The following is a 15,709-nucleotide window of genomic DNA, read 5'->3' as shown; positions in this document are numbered from 1 at the left end:
CAAAAGGGTATAATCTAATGGTGATAAGCTGAGTAGAATTTAACAAGGTCTGTTTGTTCAGGTAACTTCTATTAAATTAATTTGGATGCTATTCTCTTGTTAATCTATGTTTTATTATAGGTGCCATGAACCCAGCAATAAGTGAGGAAAAGGAATCTTTCACCTCTGCAAAGGGATACCATGGAATTTCTCAAACAGTGAATAAATTGGCTCCAGGAAGAAGGGTCGGCCTCCTAAACAGAAATAGAGAAATCGAGAACAATAGCAAGGGGAGTACCTTGCAGTCAGTAATAAGAAGCTGTCTTTACTATCAAATCAGGCCTCCAATGGGAGTCTTTCCCTGTAGTGACTTTAACTGTCTCCCCGTATTTAATCACAATCCTATGAAAACAGTTAACTCTCTAAGTGGTCAAAGAAATTTTTCAATAAACATAAACTTTAGTCTAATTCTCATTTTTCTCCTTTTTTGTCTCTTTGTCTAAAATAAAGCAATTAAACGTTAATTACACAAATCATTGACAAACTAGAAAAACAATGCCCTTCATATGTCAAGACAGTGGGAGAGATACTCTGTGTATTCAGAGAAAAATACTCCTCATTAAATGTTAATGCAAGAAACAGGTGGAAGGCCGAGCATGGTGACTCAGGCCTGTAATTCCTGCACTCTGGGAGGCTGAGGTGGGTGGATGACCTGAGGTCAGGAGTTCGAAACCAGCCTGGCAAACATGATGGAACCCCATCCCTACTAAAAACACAAAAAATTAGCTGGGTGTGGTGGTGGGCGCCTGTAATCCTAGCTAGTCAGGAGGCTGATGCAGGAGAATTGCTTGAACCCGGGAGGTGGAGGTTGCAGTGAGCCGACGTCACGCCACTGCACTCCAGCCCAGGTAACAAGAGTGAAACTCCGTCTCAAAAGAAAAGAAAAGAAAAGAAATAAACAGGTGGAAACAAACCAACCTAATAACAACAACAAAAAAAGACAACAAACAACAATTATCTAATTTACATTTTCAGGGAGATTTGTTGAAAACTTGCATCCGTAAAACAAGTGGGTCTTCCAAGAAAAAAGAGCAATCGGGCTGGGTGCAGTGGCTCACACCTGTAATCCTAATACTTTGAGAGGCTGAGGTGGGTGGATCACCTGAGGTCGAGAGTTTGAGACCAGCCTGAGCAACATGGTCTCTACTAAAAATACAAAATCAGCCGGAAATGGAGGCGCTTGACTGTAATCCGAGCTACTCAGGAGGCTGAGGCAGAAGGATCGCTTGAACCCAGGAGGCAGAGGTTACAGTGAGCCAAGATCATGCCACTGCATTTCAGCCTGGGCAACGAGAACAAAAACTCTGTAAAAAAAAAAAAAAAAAGAAAGAGGCCTGGCGCGGTGGCTCACGCCTGTAATCCCAGCACTTTCGGAGGCCGAGGCGGGCAGATCACGAAGTCAGGAGATCAAGACCATCCTGGCTAACACGGTGAAACCCCGTCTCTACTAAAAATACAAAAAACTAGCCGGGCGTGGTGTCGGGCGCCTGTAGTCCCAGCTACTCGGAGGCTGAGGCAGGAGAATGGCGTGAACCCGGGAGGCGGAGCTTGCAGTGAGCCGAGATCGCGTCACTGCACTCCAGCCTGGGGGACAGAGTAAGACTGTCTCAAAAAAAAAAAAAAAAAAAAAAAAAAAGAAAAGAAAAATGAGCAATCTGAGAAGAGTTACTAGAAGTGAAAAACATATTAAAATTACAATTAATGGAACCCAGAGGTAGATTGAATATTACATCAATAAAATAGCTGAAAGAACCGAATTCATAATAGCTGAGTCTCAGGAATGGAAAACAAAACATTGTATGTTCTCACTTATAAGTGAGAGCTAAGCTATGAAAACACAAAGGCATAAGAATGATACAGTGGATTTGGGGGACTTGGAGGGAAGGCGGGAGGCAGGTGAGAGATGAAAGATTACACATTGGGTACAGTGTACACTGCTCAGGTGATGGGTGCAACAAAAATCTAAGAAATCACCACTGAAAAACTTACCCATGTAACCAAACAACACCTGCTCCCCAAAACCTATTGAAATAAAAAATAAAAGAGTAGCTGAGTCAGTCTGCTCATTCACTGCCATATGCATTAAGTAGTAGTGTTTATTCTCAGAATTAAACCTCAAAAAGTAGCATTCTTTTCAAACAAATATCTATTTTGTACATGTCTAATGTGCCTTTCTTGAAAACTCATACAAATAAATGAAGAGAAATAAGTAAACACGTAAATACATAGAAATAAATGGATACATGAATTAAACAGAAAAGATTATGGCTGGGCACAATGGCTCATGACTGTAATCTCAGCATTTTGGGAGGCCAAGGCAGGTGGATGACTTGAGTCCAGGAGTTCGAGACCAGTCTGGCAACATGGCAAAACTACATCTCTACAAAAAAATACAAAAAATTAGCCAGCTATGGTGGTATGTGCATGTGGTTCAAAGTATTTGGGAGACTTGGGTGAGAAGATTTCTTTGAGCCCCAGAGGCAGAGGTTGCAGTGAGCCAAGATGGTACCACTGCACTCCAGCCTGGGTAACAGAGCAAGACTCTGTCTCAAAAAAATAATAAAAATAGCAAAGAAAACAAGATTATTAAAACTAAGTTAAGCATTAAACTTAAGAACCACTGCAGAAAAATATGTTAAGTCCTCAGAAGATAGCAACATTTCAAAGTACCTTCCCAATTAAAAAAAAAAAATCAAACTTCTCTTCCAATTTCAATGCTAAATCAAACCTGGAGGCGGAGGTGGCAGTGAGCCGAGATTACGCCATTGCACTCCAGCCTGGGAGGTAAGAGAAAGACTTCGTAAAAAAAAAAAAAAAAAAACCACACAAAAATTAGCTGGGTGTGGTGGCAGGTGCCTGTAATCTCATTTGTACCCATAACAGGGATGGTCTATTTCGAGGGTAGATTTTGCCCCCATGCCATTGCTCAAGGGTCCCCTGAAACTGTCTCCAGCAGTCAAAATGAAAAATGGGGCCGGGTGCGGTGGCTCAAGCCTGTAATCCCAGCACTTTGGGAGGCCGAGACGGGCGGATCACGAGGTCAGAAGATCGAGACCATCCTGGCTAACACAGTGAAACCCCGTCTCTAATAAAACTACAAAAAAAATAGCCGGGCGAGGTGGCGGGCGCCTGTAGTCCCAGCTACTCGGGAGGCTGAGGCAGGAGAATGGCATGAACCCGGGAGGCGGAGCTTGCAGTGAGCTGAGATCTGGCCACTGCACTCCAGCCTGGGCGACAGAGCAAGACTCCGTCTCAAAAAAAAAAAAAAAAAAAAGAAAAAAAAAAAAAAGAAAAATGGTCAGTTTGGAACTCAATGTCCTTGGTCAACTGCCTTATTCCTACTTCTTCCAGTTTATCTCACTGAACCCCAGGACTCCTTTTCCTTGAAAAGGTGGACACAGAAAACTTATAAATACACTATTTATAAGTTTATAAGTAAATTTCACATACAATAAATAAACAGCCTATTTGTAAGTTTTCTGTGTCCACCTCTTTTTTTAAAAAGTGTTATTTCTTCTCCTCCCTCCTTTTCTTCTCACCATTTCAATAGTAGATATTACACTTACTTCTTTTTCAAGAGTACAATTAGAGAAAAATTCAATTAAATGAATTTTAGAATTAATCCTGAAACCAAGTTTGGGTACTTTTAAACTTATCATTTACTTGAATTTTGAATTGTCTTTTTTTCGGGGGGATGGAGTCTCACTCTTCTGCCCAGGCTGGAGTGCAGGGGTGCCATCTCGGCTCACCACAACCTCCGCCTCCCAGGTTCAAGCGATTCTCCTGCCTCAGCCTCCTGAGTAGCTGGGAAAAGGAGTCCTGGGGTCAAGTGAGATAAACTGGAAGAAGCAGGAACAGGGCAGTTGACCAAGGACACTGAGACCCAAACTGACCGTTTTCATTTTGAATGCAGGAGGTAGTTTCAGGAGACTCTTAAGTAATGGCATGGGGGCAAAATCTACCCTCTAAATAGACCGTTCCTATGTGGGTACAAATGGAGAAACTTTGGAAGAGAGAAAAAAAAGCATCTCCAAATGTGGGAGTCAAGAAAAAAATGGCATAGGAAGCAAAATTCAGCTGTGTATGTTTATTTGTTTGCTTTAGGTTACCTGCGGGTCACCCTTCTTTATTTTACCCATAGCGCCTTTGTGTTCCATTGCATTCACTTTTGTTACTTTATTGGCCATCCATGTTTCAGTCAAAGATGTTAACTCTATCGGTTTTTTTTCCTCCTGTATCCTATAAGTCAGCGTGATCTTTAGTAGAAAAGCATAACAGAATGTGATGCAAGATAGGCCAAACAGGAAGGTCTCCGGACTGTCCCAATATTGATTCAACCAGAGCATCTCTGATGTTGCTTTTTTGATAGGTGGAAATTTTATATACAATTTCATTTAGAAAAAAAGCAATTGAGCTATGAAAATATTGGGAAGCTATTCACCTGACAAATTCCATTCATTTTTAAAAAGAGAGACAACAGGCCGGGCACAGTGGCTCACACCTGTAATCCTAGCACTTTGGGAGGCCGAGGCGGTGGGCAGATCACCTGAGACCAAGAGTTCGAGACCAGCCTGGCCAACATGGCAAAACCCCATCTCTACTAAAAATACAAAAACTAGCAGGGCGTGGTGGTACAGGCCTGTAATCCCAGCTGCTCGGGAGGTTGAGGCATGAATCCTTTGAATCCGGTAGGTGGAGGAGGTTGCAGTGAGCTGAGATCCTGACACTGCACTCCAGCCTGGGCGCAGTGGCTCACACCTATAATCCGAGCACTTTGGGAGGTCTAGGTGGGTGGATCACCTGAGGTCAGGAGTTCGAGACCAGCCTGGCCAACATGGTGAGACCCCCATCTCTACTGAAAATACAAAAATTAGCCAGGCATGGTAGCACACCCCTGTGATCCCAGCTACTCGGGAGGCTGAGGTGAGAGCATTGCTTGAACACGGGAGGCAGAGACTGCACCACTGTATTCCAGCCTGGGCAGCAGAGCGAGACCTCACCTCAAAACTAACTAAGGCTAAATAAATAAATAATTTTTAAGAAAAGAAGCAACTCAATATAGGTGAATTAAATTACATAAGAAAGAAAAAACTTCAAGTCACTGGTAGAGCTTTAAATTTCAGAGTCTACGTGCTCTCCAATAAATGCCGCAGGTGGCATTGCTGCTTCTGACTCTGCCACTAATGGACTGTGTGACTTTAGATATATTGTTTAATTTTCTGTGCTTGCTTCTTCGCCAGTAAAATAATAATGGGTCTTAAATCTCTGTTGGGATCCTTGTGTGGCAAATAAGATAAGTACAGAAAAACTGATAAAAAAAGATTCCCTGTGGTGTTTGAGCTGAGCTAAGCCAACATGAGTTAACCAAAATGATGTAGCAAAATCCGCAGGTGTGAATGAGGTGATGGTGCCATCTGCTGCTTCGTTTTAGGAATTTCAAGGTAAGTTACAGGAAGTTAATCTATTTTATTCATTTGCAAGTGAAACTGAAAATTTTCTGCAGGCTAGACCTGTCTCATAATAAAAATGGCACTTTCATTCTGCTAACAGGCATCTATGGTTCTTCATTTCTTCATTCCTAAGGAATTATCATCATTAGGAGTTAGCCTCTATTAAGATCACCTGTTAGAGTTCAATAATTACCATGTACATTTATTTTTAATTTTAAATTTCTGCCACCATCAGTTCCCAGAAAGAAGGGAATATTTCTTGCTCAGTACCAATTCCCAGCGCCTAGAGTGATGCATTAACAACATTAAATGAATGAATACGATCATATACCTAGCTTTCTTTCTTTTTTTTTTTTTTTTGAGACTGAGTCTCATTCTGTCACCCAGGCTGGAGTGCAGAGGCTCGATCATGACTCACTTCAAGCTCTGCTTCCTGGGTTCATGCCATTCTCCTGCCTCAGCTTCCCGAGTAGCTGGGACTACAGGCGCCCAACACCACACCCAGCTAATTTTTTGTATTTTTAGTAGAAACGGGGTTTCACCGTGTTAGCCAGGATGGTCTCGATCTCCTGACCTCGTCATCCACCCGCCTCGGCCTTCCAAAGTGTTGGGATTGTAGGCAGGGGCCACTGTGCCCGACTATAGCTATTTTTAATTTGTTTATTTTATTCCTCTATACCACACTGTAGGCACCACAAGAACAGGTTCTACGTATATTCATTACTGTCAACCCCATTAGCACTAAAATAAGAAGGTATTCACTAAAGCGTTGATAAATAAATGAACTAATTAATGAATAAACCAAAAAATGAGAAAAAATATTTCTAATCCATATATCTTTGTCAAAATAAGTTAAAGGGAAATCAAAATATCTGAAATTGTTATTTTTGTATCTAACTTACTGAAGTATATGTTCAGCCTTTTAAAAATTATATAGTTGGCCAGGCGCAGTGCCTAACACCTCTAATCCCACCACTTTGGGTGGCCCATGTGGGTTGATTGTTTGAGGTCAGGAGTTCGAGACCAGCCTGGCCAACATGGTGAAACCCCATCTCTACTAAAAATACAGAAATTAGCTGACATGGTGATACATGCCTGTAGATCCAGCTACTCGGGAAGCTGAGGCACAAAAATTGCTGGAACCCAGGAGGCAGAGGTTGCAGTGAACCAAGATCGTGCCACTGCATTCCAGCCTGGGCAACAGAACAAGACCTTGTCTCACAAAAAAAAAAAAAAAAAAAAAAAAAAATTACTTCGTAGATATCCTATATCATTTTCAAAATATAGCAAAATAATAAGATAGGCATAAGTAATTATTTTAATTTGTAAAAGGTTTGGCATTTGTTGTAAATAAATAAGACAATGTTGTGTAAGCTTAGCAAAGGCAGACAATTTGATGTTTATGAATATACTAAGGTAGATTTCTGCTATCAATACTATAGGATGCTTTATTGAATTTGAATTATTTATAATATTACTATTGGATTGTATGTTATCTGAGAGTTGAGATACAGATTATCTACCAGCTGTGCTGTTAAAGGAGTAAAAGAACTAGGGAAGATCTGAGACATGTGACTGTTTGCTGGAGTATAACATGGACCATTAAGTTTAACTGTATTGTCACTGAAGGTCAGTTTAATAATTATGAAAGCCCTCAGATTTCCTTATGATCCACACACAAGTCAGATGGATGATATTCCTACTTAACTCTGTGCTTCCCAACTGTGTCAATGCTTAGTACTCCACACTTCTTTTATATATATATATGAATAACCATTAAAATATATGCATATGTAAAGAATAATAATGAAAAATATGTCCATATATTTTTAATTTGCTTCCAGGAAACGAGTACTCCATCAGTTTTATGGTTTATGGCACCTTTTTACAGGTGTTATCCATCATGGGATGAGGGGGGTCATGAAAAAGTGGAGATTAAGAAGATCTGGGAGATAAACACAGATGCAAAGGAAGTACATTGGAAGATATTAATATAAAGATAGAATGTCTTAAATTTGCTAATTTTGCTTGTTACATTTAAAAAATCTGAACAGGCCTGGCACAGTGACTCACACCTGTAATCCTAGCACTTTGGGAGGCTGAGGCGGATGGATCACCTGAGGTCAGGAGTTCCAGACCAGCCTGGTCAACATGGTGAAACCCTGTCTCTACTAAAGTACAAAAATTAGCCGTGCATGATGGCGGGTGCCTGTAATCCCAGCTACTCGGGAGGCTGAGATGGGAGAATTGCTTGAACCCAGGAGATGGTGGTTGCAGTGAGCCAAGATCACGCCACTGCACTCCAGCCTGGATGGCTGAGTGAGACTCTGTCTCAGAAAAAAAACAAAAAAATCCAAATAAACAAAAAAACCTTAAACAATAAATTCAGGAAAGTTTACGCATTCTGCTAAACCAGCATAGCCTAAAGTTTACTGTATGAAATACTCTAAGGTAATTGGATATTTGAAATTATATTCACTTATATACCTTCTAGTCCCACACCAACTCAAGTTTTCTTTCAGAGTCCCAGTGAACCTCAGCAAAATCTCCACAATTAAAAAACGAACAAACAAACAAACAAAACCCTGCAGAAATGCTGGACGCTACTTTTTATGGTTAGTAAAAGAAGCGCCAAGTCAGGATCTGTTCCACAGCATGCTATTTTAACAACAACAGCAACAAAGAATCCAAAGTAATGTTCCCCAGTGCAATTAAACCTAATTAACAGGTCCTTTAGATCATTTCTTAGATTATGCTCTGAGAACTTAAGAATCGACAATCAAAACCAGAAATATAGGGCCTTTAGAAGATAAAAAAAAAAATTAAATATATGAATAGCTAACATTTCTTGGACTCTTAACCAAATTCTAGGCACGTTGCGAAGGACTTTATAAACATCATTCCATTAAATCCTCAAATATCTCTGCGGTAGCCATTAGCGGTATTCTTCTTTCAACTGAGAACTCTGAGGCATTAAGAGGGTACCTAACTTGCCTTAGACAACAGAAATGTTCAGTCATTAACTGGGATTTGAACTCAGTTCAACTTCAGAGCCCTTGTGCTAAACTATCCTATTGATTTCTCATTAAAGAAATGCATGCACGAACAACAGTTTATTTACATCAGGAGTCAGTAAATATCTTCTGAAAAGGGAGCGAGGGTAACTATTTCAGATTTTGCAGTCCACTTTCAGTCTTTGCTGCCTGTATTTGTCATAACCCTTTTAAAATGTAAAAATTAGTCTTAGATCACAGCATGCACGTAACAGGCTTCAGGCCCAGAGCTGAAGTTTTAGCCCTGATTTAAATGATACAGTTGGGATCAAAAAGCAGTATATGAACTCATATAAAGAGTTATCCCCAGGATAGATCAGATCATGGCAATTGCCTCTGAATCTAAGGTTTAAGAAAATAATGCACCAGCGTCTATAAAGATTGAAGACAGAAATAGTAAGGGCGAATGGACAATGACTCACAGGCACTGTCAGCTTGGCTAAAGAAGATAGCTCTGTCATCAACTTTAAAATAGAAACTACCAGACACAAAGTCAAGAATCCATCTTTCAGTCTTGAACTACAATGTTTTCCCCAGGGATACTCTCAGTTCAACATATCTTTGTTCAGTGATATCAGCAGCTGTAACCGAAAGAGAAACTTAAGTACCTAATTACAAAACACTTATCTTGAACTTTTTCTTATAGCCAAATAGAGTAACAAGGATTCAATTCACCTTCCAAATCAAAACAAACAAAAGGATATACATACATAAAGCAACAGTTTTTAAAACACTGGCTATCAAGTAATCAAGGACAGTGATTCCCGAGAGATGGAAAACAAGCAAGGTGAGCTCTATAGTTGCCCCAGCTTACCATGTTTAGAATGTTTCAGGCCACACACACGGAAGGGGAACTGAGGATGAGGCTGGTAAATTCCATGGATTAAAGAAATGTGAAGTTGAAAGTCAGAGAAGAAAAAGGTAAACAGAGTTCAGAGGAGAGCACAAGAGAACAGTAGGCTGCATCAAGAAAGAACCTCAGAGATCTACAGAGGATCTTGCTTGAGGACTCAGCAGAGTCCAGATCAAAGCACAAGTATGAGGAGCTACCAGAGGGTCCAAGAAAAGAAACATCCAAAGTGATTAGAGGAAGCACTTCCCAGTGGTGCTTCCCACACACACAGCAAGGAACAGTGCCCTTTCCCAACATTAAAGCTGGAAAAAGTTCAGTGAGGCTTTGAGTAGGATACTCAGAAAATCTTGCCTTCACAGTGGGAAATAATTAAGCCCCAGAATGAGAAATTCTTTAATATTGCCCATCATAAAAGCAATAACAGAAACATCACACTGTTTCTGTGAAACTTAAACATATCTCACAATAAAACTCAAAGGAACACAAACCTATCTAGTATTGACCAAGGTAAAATGAACAATGTCTGGCTTTCAATCAAAGATCAGCAGACATGCAAAGAGTTAGAAAAATATGACCCACAATGGGGAGAATAATAATCAAAACCAGCTCAGAGGTTAGAATTAGAAGATGCAGACATTAAGATAATTCATATGTTCAGAACACATTTATGTATTTTGAAAGTTACATAGAGATGTAGAAGACTAAAAAAACAAAGTGCACTTTTAGAAATGTAAATTACAAAAGATAAAATTAAAAATACACTGTAAGGTATGGATGGCAGATTGGACACTCAGAAGGAAAGATTAGTGAACCTGGAGGTATAACAAGAGACACTATTAAAAATGAAGCCCTGAGAGAATATAATTTTAAAAGGAAAGGAAAGAAAGGGAAGAAGAAAGAAAAGTAAAATAAAAGAAGAAGGCAAGCAAGGAAGAAGGAAAAGAGGCCGGGCGCGGTGGCTCACGCCTGTAATCCCAGCACTTTGGGAGGCCAAGGCGGGCAGATGATAAGGTCAGGAGATCGAGACCATCCTGGCTATCAAGGTAAAACCCATCTCTACTAAAAAATACAAAAATTAAGCCGGGCGTGGTGGCGGGCACCTGTAGTCCCAGGAGGTGGAGCTTGCAGTGAGCCGAGATCGCAGCACTGCACTCCAGCCTGGGCGACAGAGTGAGACTCCATCTCAAAAAAAAAAAAAAAAAGAAAGAAAGAGAAGTGGGAGAAAGAACAGAAAGGAATAGAAAGGAAAGAAGGCGGCTCGGGGAAGGGAAGGGGAAAGCAAGAGAGGGGAGGGGAGGGGAGGGAAAGGGCAGAGCAGAGAATTAGGTTACTGGGAGATAATTTCTAGCACCTAATACATGTGTATTAAATCCCTTAATAGTGTGTGGGAGTGGGGTAGAGGTTGGAGCAGAAAAAATATGTGAAAAAGTAATGCTTAAAATTTTCAAAGCTAATGAAAAATATTAAACAATAGATCCAAAAGCTAAAGAACTCTGAATACAAGAAACAAACAAAAAAAACTTCACCAAGGCACTTCATAATAAAAGATGCATAAACTCTGTGACAAAACGGAAATAAAACATCTAACTAAAGCATAGATAATTATGTATAGAGAAAGAAAGAATGATAGAATATTTGTCATAAAAAATAAGGTAAGTAAGAAGACTGTGGAGCAACATTTTTGAAGTATACCAAAAAATCTGTCAGCCTAGCATTCTATACCCAGTGAAAACAGCATTTAAAAGTACAGATGAAATAATAATGTTTTCAGACATCTTAAATCAGAACTAATCACAAACAGACTTTCAGCACAGAAGACATTTTAAAAATTCTTCAGGAGGCCGGGCGCGGTGGCTCATGCCTGTAATCCCAGCACTTTGGGAGGCCGAGGCGGGCAGATCACAAGGTCAGGAGATCGAGACCATCCTGGCTAAAACAGTGAAACCCCGACTCTACTAAAAACGCAAAAAATTAGCCGGGCGTGGTGGCAGGCACCTGTAGTCCCAGCTACTTGGGAGGCTGAGGCAGGAGAATGGTGTGAACCCGGGAGGCGGAGCTTGTAGTGAGCGGAGATGGCACCACTGCACTCCAGCTTGGGCGACAGAGACTCAGTCTCAAAAAAAAAAAAAAAAATTCTTCAGGAAAAATGACAATGTCAAATGATGATAAAGCAGGACTAGAAAAAGAAATGATTATCTTTGGAAATAGTAACTACATAGGTAAATACATATGATTTTGTTCTTATTATTTAAATGCCTTTAAACAATTTACTACTTAAAAATAATAAAAAGAGTTTTGGAGTTTATAACACACATAAAAATAAATTATATAACAACATTAGCATGAAGACTGGAAGAAGAGAAATAGAAGTCTACCAATGTGAGATTCTTATCCTAAACATAAAGTTGTATGATACCACTTTAATGTAGAGTGCAGTAAGTTTGATATTTTATAAATCATAATGCAACGAAAAATAAAACAGAGTAATAGCTAGTAAGCCAACAGGGGATAAATAGGATAGTAAACAAAATTCAATTAATCTGAAAAAATGCAGGGAAAAAAAAAAAAACAGGAAAAAGATCAAAGGAGAGTTGAGACAAATTGAAAACAAATATCAAGATGACAGACTTAAGTATAATTATATCAAAATTGCATTAAATGTAAATGTTTTACACACCCAAAAGAAATTGTTAAATGATGAAAATAACAAGCCCAAATGTATGTCAGCTAAAAGAAATATACTCTGTTTAAAGACAAAAAAAAAGGTTAAAAGTAAAAGGATAAAAAAAAATCATGCCAATATTAATCAAAGAAAAGCGAGAGTTGCTGTACTAATTTCAGACTAATAAATTTCAGAACAAACATTACTAACAGGAATAAAAAAGATTACTTGATTAGAGGTCAATTCATCAAGAGAGAATGAAAATCCATAGTATTTATGCCTTGATTATCAGAGCTTTAAAATATACAAAGCAAAAACTGATAGAACTACAGGAGAAGCAGACAAAATCATAATTATCATCAAAGGTTAGATACTCCTTTTTCAATCATTGATATGATAATAGACAAAAAATATCAGCAAGGATATAACAGACTTGAACCAGACCGGGGATGGTGACTCACGTCTGTCATCCAAGCACTTTGGGAGGCGAGTCGGGTGGATCACCAGAGGTCTGGAGTTCATGGCCAGCTTGGCCAACTTGACGAAACCAAGAATACAAAAATTAGAGGGGTGTGGTGTTGCATGCCTGTACTGTAATCCCAGCTACTGGGGAGGCTGAGGCAGGAGAATCACTTGAACCCGGGAGGCGGAGGTTGCAGTGAACCAAGATCATGCCATTGCACTCCAGCCTAGGGGACAAAAGCAAAACTCTGTCTCAAAAAACTATACACACACACATATACACACACACACACATATATAAAAATATATACACACACACACACACATATATGTAGCCAGGCATGGTGGCACACGCCTGTAATCCCAGCTTCGCAGGTGGCTGAGACAGGAGAATCGCTTGAACCCGGGAGGCGGAGGTTGCACCCCGGCCACTGTACTCCAGCCTGGCCAACAGAGACCAAGACTCCTTCTCAAAAAAAAAAAAAAAAAGTAAAGAAAAGAAAAAAGACTTGGATCAAATTATTGTCTGCATTTATTTGATGTACATTTTAACAACATTCCATCCAACAACAACAGATTACATATTCTTCGTCAGTGTACATGGAAAATTTGCCAAGATAGATCACATTTTTGGCCATAAAATGTCTCAATAAATTTAAGGATTTAAGTCATAAAAATATGTTTCTTCTCACATGGAAACTAATAGTATAATAATTTCTGGAAAATTGCCAAGTATTTGGAAATTAACACATTCTAAATAATCAATGAATCAAAGAGGAAATTTGAAGGGAAATTAGAAAGTGTTTTGAAATGGATAAATATGAAAAATCACCATATCAGAATTTGTCATATACCACCAAAGCAATATTTAAAGGAAAGTTCAAAGCACTGCATGACTATATAAAAAAGAAGAAATGCCTCAAATCAATGAACTCAGCTTCCATATTAAGACACAGGAAAAAGAAGAGGAAATTAAAACCCAACGAAGTAGAAGAAAGAAACAATAGCAATCAAAGTAGAAATTAATGAAATAGGAAACAAAAATGTATAGATAAAGTCAATGAAACAAAGAGCTTTTTTAAAAAGCAATTTCAACTTTTATTCTAGATTCAGTGGGTACATGTGCAGGTTTGTTACAGGGGTAAATTTCATGATGCTGAGGTTTTCAGTTCAGAGGATCCTGTCACCTAGGAAGTGAGCATAGTACCCAATAGGTAGTTTTTCAGCTGACGTTTCCCTTCCTCCCTCCCTCCCCCTTGTAGTAGTCCCCAGTATCTATTGTTCTCATTATTATGTCTATGCATACTCAATGCTTAGCTCCCACTTATAAGTGAATACATGCAGTATTTGGTTCACTGTTCCTATGATAATTCACTTGGGATAATGGCCACCAGCTGCCTCCATGTTGTTACAAATGACATGATTTCATTCTTTTTTATGGCTGTGTAGTATTCCATTGTGTATATGTACCACATTTTCCTTATACAATCCACTGTCAATGGACACCTAGGTTGATTCCATGTCTTTGCTATTGTGAATAGTGGTGTGATGAGCATATGAGTGCATGTGCTTTTTGGTAGAATGATTTATTTTCCTTTGGATATATACCCAGTAATGAGATTGCTGGGTTGAATCATAGTTCTAAGTTCTTTCAGAATCTCCAAATTGCTTTTTATAGTGGCTGAACTAATTTACATTCCCACCAACAGGGTATAAGCATTCTCTTTTCTCTGCAGCCTTGCCACCATCTGTTGTTTTATGACTATTTAATAATAGCCATTCTGACTGTTGAGAGATGGTGTCTCATTGTCATTTTAATTTGCATTTCTCTAATGATTAGTGATGATGATCATTTTTTCATATGTTTAAAGGCCGCTTTGTATGCCCTCTTTCATGAAGTGTCTGTTCATGTCCTTTCTTCTTTTTAATGGGATTATTTGTTTCTTGCTTGCTGATTTTTTTAAACTTCTTTTTTTTTTTTTTGAAATGGAGTTTCGCGCTCTTGTTGCCCAGGCTGGAGTGCAATGGTGTAATCTCGGCTCACTGCAGTCTCTACCTCCCAGGTTCAAGTGATTCTCCTGCCTCAGTCTCCCGAGTACTTGGGACTACAGGCACGTGCTGCCACACCTGGCTAATTTTTGTATTTTTAGTAGAGATGGGGTTTTACCATGTTAGCCAGGTTGGTCTTGAACTCCTGACCTCAGGTGATCCAGCCTCCTTGGCCTCCCAAAGTGATGGGATTACAGGTGTGAGCCACCACGCCCAGACTAAACTTCTTATAGATTCTGGATTATTACACCTTTGTCAGATGCATACTTTACTAATATTTTCTCCTATTCTGTAGACTGTCTAATTTCTCTGTCGATAGTTTCTTTTGCTATGCAAACCTTTTTAGTTTAATTAGGTCCTATTGTTGATTTTTGCTTTTGTTGCAATTGGTTTTAAGGATTTAGCCATAAATTATCCGCCATAGCTGATGCTGAGTAGGGTATTTCCTCGATTTATTTCTAGAATTTTATAGTTTGAGATCTGAAATCTTTAATCCATCTTGAATCAATTTTTATGTATGATGAAAGGTAGGGTTTCACCAGTTTCAGTCTTCTGCATATGGCTAGCCAGTATATTCCAGCAGCTTTTACTGAACAGAGAGTCCTTTCCTATTGGTTGTTTTTGTCAACTTTGTCCAAGATCGGATAACTGTAGGTGTGCAACTTTATTTCTGGGTTCTCTATTCTGCTCCCTCAGTCTATGTGTCTGTTTTTGTACTACTATCATGCTCTTTGGGTTCTTGTAGCCTTATAATATAGTTTGAAGTTGGGTGACAGGATGCCTCCTGTCTTGTTCTTTTTGCTTTGGATTGTTTTGACTATTCAGGCTGTTTCTTGGTTCTACATGAATCTTAGGATTGTTTTTTCTAATTCTGTGAAAAATGATGGTTGTAATTTGATGGTAATAGCATTGAATCTGTACATTGCTTTGGGCAGTGTGCCATTTTAACAATGTTGATTCTTCCCATCCATGGGCATGGCATGTTTTTCCATTTATTTGTGTCATCTCTGATTTCTTCCAGCAGTGTTTTATAGTTCTCCTTGCAGAGATCTTTCACCTCCTTGTTTAGTTGTACTCCCAAGTTGTACTCCCAATAATCATTTTATTTGTGGCTATTGTAAGTGCGATTATGTTTTTAATT

Source organism: Chlorocebus sabaeus, chromosome 11, assembly GCF_047675955.1.
Source record: "Chlorocebus sabaeus isolate Y175 chromosome 11, mChlSab1.0.hap1, whole genome shotgun sequence".
In the NCBI taxonomy this organism is placed as follows: domain Eukaryota; kingdom Metazoa; phylum Chordata; class Mammalia; order Primates; family Cercopithecidae; genus Chlorocebus; species Chlorocebus sabaeus.
This window is presented reverse-complemented; position numbering follows the sequence as displayed.